Below are 9,104 nucleotides of genomic sequence, written 5' to 3' on the forward strand. Positions count from 1 at the left end.
TTATTTTACTTAGCATAATGTCCTCAAGGTTCATCCATGTTATGGCACATGTCAGAATTTCCTTCCTTTTTAAGGCTGAATAATATTCCATTGTATGCATATAACACATTGCTTATCTGTTCACTTTTCTTTTTTTTTTTTTCCTTTTTGTCTTTTTTTGTGACCGGTAATGGGATCGCAACCCTCGGTGTCGCACCCGCACCGCCCTCAACCAGTGAGCAGACCGGTCTCTATATGGGATCCAAACCCTCAGCGGGAGCGCTGCCACACTCCCAAGCGCCGCACTCTACCGAGTGCGCCACTGGGCCGGCCCATCTGTTCACTTTTCTAAGGATACTTGGGTTGTTTTCAATTTTTGACTACTGTGAATAATGCTGCTATGAACATGGGTGGACAGATACCTATTTGAGTCCTTACTTTCAGTTCTGTCGAGTACATACCTAGGAGTGGAATTGCTGGACCACGTGGTAATTCCATGTACAAGCTTTTGAGAAGCCACCATGCTGTTTTCCACAGCAACTGCACCATCTCATGTTCCCACTAGCAGCGCACAGGGTTCCAATCACTCCACATTCTCACCAACACTTGTTATTTTATGTTTTTGTTTTTAAAGTAATAACCATCCAAATGCGTGTGAAGTAAAAGTAATAAAAGTAACCCTTTTGAGAGGATGCTGGGAAGGCCCTGGACTGTTTAGGAAGATTTGGGTGATGGGAGACCAACCAGTTACTCAGAACTGCAGAGATGACACCATGGCCCATCTTGATGTGGACAGAGCTGCCACCACTGTTGTTAAACACTAGACACCCCATTTGTCTGGCCTCACTGCCAGATATGGGTATGGGGCTGCAGACACAGCCACCCTGCTGGCCCTGGAAACTGGATGTTGTTGCTAACCGAGGTGGGATTTCCATGGTCCCCACTTCTCTGTGTCTTTGCGGGTCCCAGAGTATTTTACTGACCAAGATTAGGTCACACATCCTCGTCCCAACTTCCATGCTGGGAGGCAGGCCCTGATTCCCCCAGGAATGACTATTAAATATGTACAGCAGAAGCCTCATTATTCAGTGGCCAGTGATGGAATGTGTGTCACGTCTGTGTGCCTGAGTGTGGGACAGTGGGAGTTATGCATGTGTAAATCTGTCAACTAAAACTTTATGCTCTGTTACAAAGAGGGTGGCTCAGTGAAAACATTACTGAAAGTGTGACCCAACAGAAACACTTTAGAAACCAAGTTGTTACTGTTTTGAACTGTAGAACTGACCTCTAAAATTTGCTAGCAGTTTTCTGTCCCCAGTGGGAAGCTGCTACTTCACACCGGGATGGAATATGGTTGCTCTGGAGAAAATCTAACTGGGACCCTCAAGTTATAAAAATGTGCAGAGAATAACTACCCCATTGTTCTGCGGGAGGAAGAGAATCAATTTCACTGAACCAGGGCCTGGGGTCCACCTCTGCAGGGGGCGGGGTCCACGCTGCTCCCACACTCACAGCTGCGGCATAGGACGTGGCAAATGTGGCAGGGAAGGGACCGAGACTCAGCCATTTTTACTTAGAGATTTTTTTTTTTTCCTTTTTGTCTTTTCGTGTCCGGCAACGGATCGCAACCCTCAGTGTCGCACCTGTACCGGACCGGGACCGGCAACGGGATCGCAACCCTCTGTGTTGCGTCCGCACCTCGCTCAGCCAGTGAGCGGGAACCGGTCTGTATGTGGAATCCGAACCCTCGGCGGGAGCGTGCCGCCACGCTCCCAAGCGGCGCACTGTAGCAGTGTGCCACCAGGCCGGCCCCTTACTTAGAGATTTTGAAACGTGTTAGAATGGACTGGGGCAGCCATGAGTAAGGTGACAAGAAAGGAAAATAGGAAAAGATTATAAAGGATCTTGTAATAATAATTCACTGTAGTATTATCTATTGCTGTGTAACAAGTGGTCCCCAAACTTAGTGACTTAAGACAGCAAACACTTACTATCTTAGTTTATGTGGGTCAGGAGTTTGGGAGAGGCTTAGCTGGGTGGTTCTGCTCAGGGTCTCCCATGAGGCTGCCGTCATCTGAAGGCCTGGGCTGGGGGGAGGACGTGCTTCTGGGATGGGTGGCTCACAGGTCCCTTGGCAGGAAACCTCGGTTCTCTGCCGGGTGTTGGTGGGATGCCTCAGTTCCTTGCCTCGTGGGCCTCTTCTCAGGTCAATTGACATATGCTCACAGCAGGGTAGCTTGTTCCCTCAGAGTGAGTGATCAGAGAGAGAAACAAGGAGGAAGTCCCAATACTTTTTGTGACCCTGGTTTTGGAATCACACTTCTCACTGGTGATCAGCTCAGTTACCATTACACCTTGCTCCCCCTTGCAATAATTTTGTTGTAACTACATAATTTTAGTTTTTTTGAGGGTCCGTGAGTGTATCTGACATTCATTTGAGTCTCTGTCTGAACCTCAGTGGGTTAATCTGTAAAACAGGGATCTTAGATTAGATGACCTTTTAATAGGTGATAAGTGTGCACTTTATTTTGGATCTCCTAATATTACACCTAGTATTTATATTGCACTTAACATTATGCACATAAGTATTTTCTTGAACACTAGGATGATCCTGGGCCCATGAGCCCCGTGATTCATTACTCCACTCTTATCTTATCTAATCTCTTCTTTGTATCCCAGCCCCCCAGGTCATCTGGCTGTGTGAAGCCGCTAGTGAGAGATGGGAGTGTGGGAGGAGAGGAGAAGCCAGAGTATTTTCCCCTCCCTCTTTGCCCAAGGATGAATCCCAGCAGCATCTGTGTCTCCCCCATGGCTCTAGCTCCTGCACTATAGGCATGTCATGATTCCAGCTTTCTGTTCCTGCTCTTTTAGAATGCTTCAATTCCTGGACCGTTCTTCCATCCTAGGAGCAGATAGTGGCTTTCTGCTTTACTAAGCTCTGGGCTGCCTCACCCTCCTCTGCTGGCTTCTCAGTCTTCCATCACTTGTGGGCATTCTCTTTGTTATAAATACTCAGATTGATTTCCAGTTCCTGTTTGAACCCTGACTGGTAATAAAACCTTCTTACTATTGCATCTCTACGACTGTGTGAGATAGGCAGGGCAGGTGTCTGTAAAGTTCCACTTATATGAGGTACTTAGAGTAGACAAATCCATAGAGATACAAAGTAGAATGGTGATTGCCAGAGGCTGGGGGAGGAGGAGATGGGGAGTTAGTGTTTACTGAGAACAGTTATCTCTGACAGTCTTGCAACAACAGCATGCTGTTTCTATTTTAAGTGGTTTTAAGTGGAACTTGGGGATGTGAGGAGAGAAGGGACTAAGGTAAATCTCCTTGTCTCCTATTGTCTATCTTTGGACAGGCTTGACTAGAGCTATACCTGGATTCTTGAACATTTGGAAGAGAGAAACAGAGAAGGGAGTGGGCAGGGTGTAGGAGTGAATGGGGTTCTGTTAGGGGCCTAACTGGAAAACCAGTCTAAGATTCTTGGACTACATTCTTAAGGCAGTGGGGACCGTGGAAGGTTTGTTAGAATGGGGACGATGTGATTGGACCTGGGTATAAATATAGAAGATGGCCCAGAGTATGGTGAACTTGGAGGCACCTAGGCCTGTCTTCAAGGGTCCCTGGTCACACTGTGGAAGGTTTGTTAGAATGGGGACGATGTGATTGGACCTGGGTATAAATATAGAAGGTGGCCCAGAGTATGGTGAACTTGGAGGCACCTAGGCCTGTCTTCAAGGGTCCCTGGTCACACCAGGGAAAATAAACTGCAAAAACCAACTCACTTCTTTAAAAGTTTTGTCTTAGCTAGGGGTTCTATTTATTTTATTGTCTGATGAAAGAAGTCAGTGATTCCATAATGATTACGGGAACACTGAACATGGGGAAACTAGTGGAAGGTCTAGTAGGAATCAAATGTGTTTCCAGCCTTTAGACTTAGGCTATCGGGTTGTTTAATATAAAGATTTAATGACATTCGGTCAGGTATACACACACAAACTCTTTTTACATGCACACACATCTATAGATAGAAAAAGACCATTAAAATGCATGAGAGGAGACCAGCATTACTCTAATACCAAAACCAGACAAAGACATTACAAGAAAAGAAAACTACAGACAAATATTCCTCATAAAGTTAGATGTAAAAACCTTCAATATAATATTAGCAAATCAAACCCAACAATGTATAAAAAGAATTATACACCATGACAAAGAGTGATGTATCCCAGGCATTCAAGGTTGGTTCAACATTTGAAAATTAATGAATGAATCCATCAAATCAATAGGCTAAAAAAGAAAAATCATATTACCATATCAATAGATACAGAAAAAACATCTGACAAAATTCAACACCCATTCATAATAAAAACTCTCAGTAAACTAGGAATAGAGAGAGACTTCCTCAACTTGACAAAGAATATTTACAAAAAAAACTACAGCTAACATCATACATAATGGTAAGAAACTAGAAGCTTTCCCACTAAGATCAGCAACAAGGCTAGGATGTACCTCGTTACCACTCCTTTTCAACATCATACTGGAAGTCCTAGCTAATGCGATAAGACAAGAAAGGGAAATAAACATAATAAAGATTGGGAAGGAAAAAAGTAAAACTATCTTCATTCACAGATGACATAACTGTCTACTTAGAAAATCTGAAAGAATTAACAAAATACTTCTAGAACTAATAAGTGATTATAGCAAAGTTAAAAGATACTAGGTTAATATACAAAAGTCAACACCTTTCTATATGCCAGCAACAAACAAGTGGAATTTAAAATTAAAAGCACCATATAATTTACAGTAGTGCCCCCAAAATGAAATACTTAAGTATAAATTTTTAAAAAATGCACAAGATCTATATGAGGAAAATGACAAAACCCTAATAAGCAAAATCAAAGAAAAACTAAATAAATAAAGAGATATTCCATGTTCATATGGATAGAAGAGTCGATATTGTTAAGATGTCAGTTCTTCCCAAAGTTATCTGTTGATTCCATGCAATCTCAATCAGAATTCCAGCAAGTTATTTTGTGGATATTGACAAACTGATTCTAAAGTTTAAATGTAGAAACAAAAGACTCAGAATAGCTAACACAACTTTGAAGAAGAAAGTCAAAGGGCTGACACTACCTGACTTTAAGACTTACGCTAAAGCTGTAGTAATCAAGACAGTATGATATTGGTGATAGAACATACACATGGATTAATGGAACTGAATAGAGAGCCCAGAAAAAGACCCACGTAAGTATGAGGGTACTTCAAAAAGTTAATGGAAAGATTTGTGTCATCTTTTAATTGTACTTTTCCATGAACTTTTTAAGTACACTTGTATAGTCAACTGATTTTTGACAAAGGAACAAAGCAACACAAAGGAGCAAAGATAGTCCTTTCAACAAATAGTGCTGAAAACAACTGGGCATCCACATGCAAAAAATGAATCTAGACGTGGACCTTAAACCTTTCACAAAAATTAACTCAAAATGGGTCATAGGTCTAAATACAAAAGCAAAACTATAAAACTTCTAGGAGATAATATAGGAGAAAACCTAGATGACCTTTGGTATGCCCAATGACTTAAATACAATACCAAAGGCACAATCTATGAAATAAGTAATTGATAAGCTGTACTTTGTTAAAATTAAAAACTTCTGTTCTGTGAAAGACAATGTCAAGAGAATAAGAAGAAAAGCCACACACTGGGAGATGTGTCTTTTTTTAAAATTTTTAAAAAGACACATCTGATAAAGGGCTGTTATCCAAAATACAAAGGACTCTTAATAAGGGGACATGAAAATCAACTACACTATGTATTAATAAATTAAATTTAAAATCAATCAATCAATTAATTAATTAAAGAACAGCAACAACAAATAAAAACCAAAGGACTCAAACTCAACAATAAGAAAACAAACAACATAACTAAAAAATGAGCCAAAGACCTTAATAGACACCTCACCAAAGAAGATATACAGATGGCAAACAGGTATATGAAAAGATGCGATACATGTGTCATTAGGAAAATGCAAATTAAAACAACAATGATACACCACTACACACCAATTAAAATGGCTAAAATCCATGGGGCCGGCCCTGCGGCGCACTCAGGAGAGTGCGGCGCTGGGAGCGCAGCGACGCTCCCGCCGCAGGTTTGGATCCTATATAGAACTGGCCTGTGCGCTCACTGGCTGAGCGCAGTGCGGGCGACACCAAGCCAAGGGTTGCGATCCCCTTACTGGTCACAAAAAAAGACAAAAAAAAAAAAAAAAAAGAATGGCTAAAATCCAGAATACTGGCAACACCAAATGCAAGCAAGGATGTTGAGCAACAGGAACACTCATTCATTGCTGGTAGGAATGCAAAATGGTATAGCCACTTTGGAGGACAGTTTGGCAATTTCTTATAAAACTAAACATATTCTTGCCATTCATTTCAGCCATTGCACTCCTTAGTGTTTACCCAAAGGAGTTGAAAACTAATATCCACACAAAACTCTGCACATCACATATAGAGGATTTGTTCATAATTGCCAAAACTTGGATGCAACCAAGATGTCGTTCAATAGGTGAATGGATAAACTGTGATATGTTCAGATAGTGGAATATTACTTAGTGCTAAAAAGAAATGAGCTATCAAGCCATAAAAAGACATGGAAGAACCTTAAATGCATATTACTAAGTGAAAGAAGGCATTCTGAAAAGGCTACATACTGTATGATTTCAATTCTATGACATTCTGGAGAAGGTAAAACTATGGAGACAGTAAAAAGAGCAGTGGTGGCCAGGGGTTGAGGAGAAAAGGGATGAATAGGAGGAACACAGAGAATTTTTAGGGCAGTGAAAATACTCTGTGTAATTCTATAATGGTGAATGCATCTTATTATATATTTGTCCAAATCCACAGAATGTATAACACCAAGAGTGAACCCTAATGTAAAATATGGACTTTGGGTGATTATGATGTATCAGTGTAGGTTCATCAGTCGTAACAAATGTACCACTCTGGTGGGGGATGTTGTTAATCCGGGAGGCTATGCATGTGTTTAGGCAGAGGATATATGGGAAATCTCTGTAACTTCCTCTCAATTTTGCTGTAAATCTAAAATTCTCTAGAAAAGCAAAGTCTCTAAAGGAAATGCATGAGAAGACTTCTGCTTCTGGCCACAAGGGAGTAAGAGTTTCCAAAATGACCCTCTTGCCATAAACAACTAGAAAACTGGAAAATATATAAAATGTACCATTTCTAAATAGCTATTATAAATATTCCCAATGCTCAAAGCATCAAAAGAAAACATGAACAATGATAAAGAGAAATAAAAGATTTTTAAAAAAGAATCAAATGGAACTTCTGGAGATGAAAAATAAAATATGTGAAATGTGAATATCACTGAATGGGATTAACAGCAGATTAGTCACTAAAGAAGAAAAGATTAGTAAACTCGAAGACTAAGACATAGTAACCATCCAAATGAGGTATACAGAGAAAAGGAATTAAATAAATAAACAGAACCTTAGTGACCTATAAGACAATATTAAGCTATATTACTGACATGTAATTGGAATTCAACAAGTAGAAGAAAGAGTAGGATAAAAAAATCATTTGAAAAAATAATGGATGATAAATTTTCAAATATGATGAAAACTATAAGCCCATGTATCCAAGAATATATAACAAGCGAGATAAATACCAAGAAAACAATTCTAAAATATTTCATCAAATTGTTGAAAAATCAGTGATAAGTTAAAATTTTAAAAATAGCCAAAATAAAAGGTCACATTATATGAAAAAGAAAGATAAAAAATAATGACAGACTTCTAATTAGAAGTTACACAAGCCAGAAAACTATGGCATGACAAATTTAAAGTGCTGAAAGACAAAAATTCTGTATTATTCAAAAAATAACCTTCAAAAGTGAAGTTGAAATAAAGAAATTTCCAGACAAACAAGAACCAGGTGTATTTCTTGCATTAAATATGTACAAGAAACATAAGGGAAGTTGTTCAGGAAGAAGGAAAATAATACCAGATGTGAACTTAGTTCTACAAAAATAAATTAAGAGATATAAAATGGTAAATATAAAAGACTATTTTCTTTTATTAAACTGTTTTAAAAGGGCACATTCAAGCCAGTGATGGAAGCCAGCTCAATGCCTGGAGGGTCCTGGGAGCTGGGGACCATGGGCCCTAGCCTCACCCCTGTTGCCGCTGCTGCCACACATCCAGTCCAGTGATGCACATCCAGGCCAGTAATGGAAACCAGCCTGACACCTGGGGGCTCCTGGGAGATGGGAGCTATGGGCCCTAGCCCTGCCCCTGCTATTGCTGCTGCCACACATCCAGGCCAGCAACAGAGCCAGCCTGATGCCTGGGATCCTGAGAGATGGGGGCCGGGACAACCCCACACCACCTGCAACCAGATCCTGTAATATACTTATTAACCATGTGTATTTCTTTGGGTGTGCGACTTATCTGCTCATGTCCTTCACCAAATTTCAGCTTATATTTTTCTAATTTATTTTTAAGAGTTCTTTTTGCATTAAGTATATTATTCTTTGTGGTTTTTTTGTTTTTTTTTTTAAGTAGAAAATAGAATAATGATTACCAGAGGCTGGGAGGGGTGGGAGTGAGGGTTAGGGAGAAGAAAAGGGGTGAGCTAATGGGGACAAGACTATGCTCTCTACCCTAAGTGAATCATTGTGCAAGATATGCATGTATGGAAACAACACACTCTACCCCACAAAAATAAATGAAAACAAAATTGAATTAAAAAAAATTTTAAATAAAAGATAACTGCCTGTTTAAAGCAAAACAATAATGATATGAAAATAAAAACAATAGGATGAAGAATAGAAGAGGGAAATGGAATTGCATTGTTTTAAGATTTATATATTATATACTAAGTGGTATACTATTATTTAAAATTTACTGCAGTTACTTAAAGATGCATATTGTAAACACTTCAGTAACTACTAAGAAAATAAAGTTGTTGTTAATAATCTAATAGGGGAGATAAAAAGGAATACTAAGAAAATACTTAAGTAATCCAAAAGAAGGCATAAAGAGCAAGATGGCGACGGGTCTGGAGCGGGCATGCCAGAAGACAGAGCGAGCTTGAGAAGT

This window comes from Galeopterus variegatus, unplaced genomic scaffold (genome assembly GCF_000696425.1).
Source record: "Galeopterus variegatus unplaced genomic scaffold, G_variegatus-3.0.2 Scaffold10729, whole genome shotgun sequence".
NCBI lineage: Eukaryota > Metazoa > Chordata > Mammalia > Dermoptera > Cynocephalidae > Galeopterus > Galeopterus variegatus.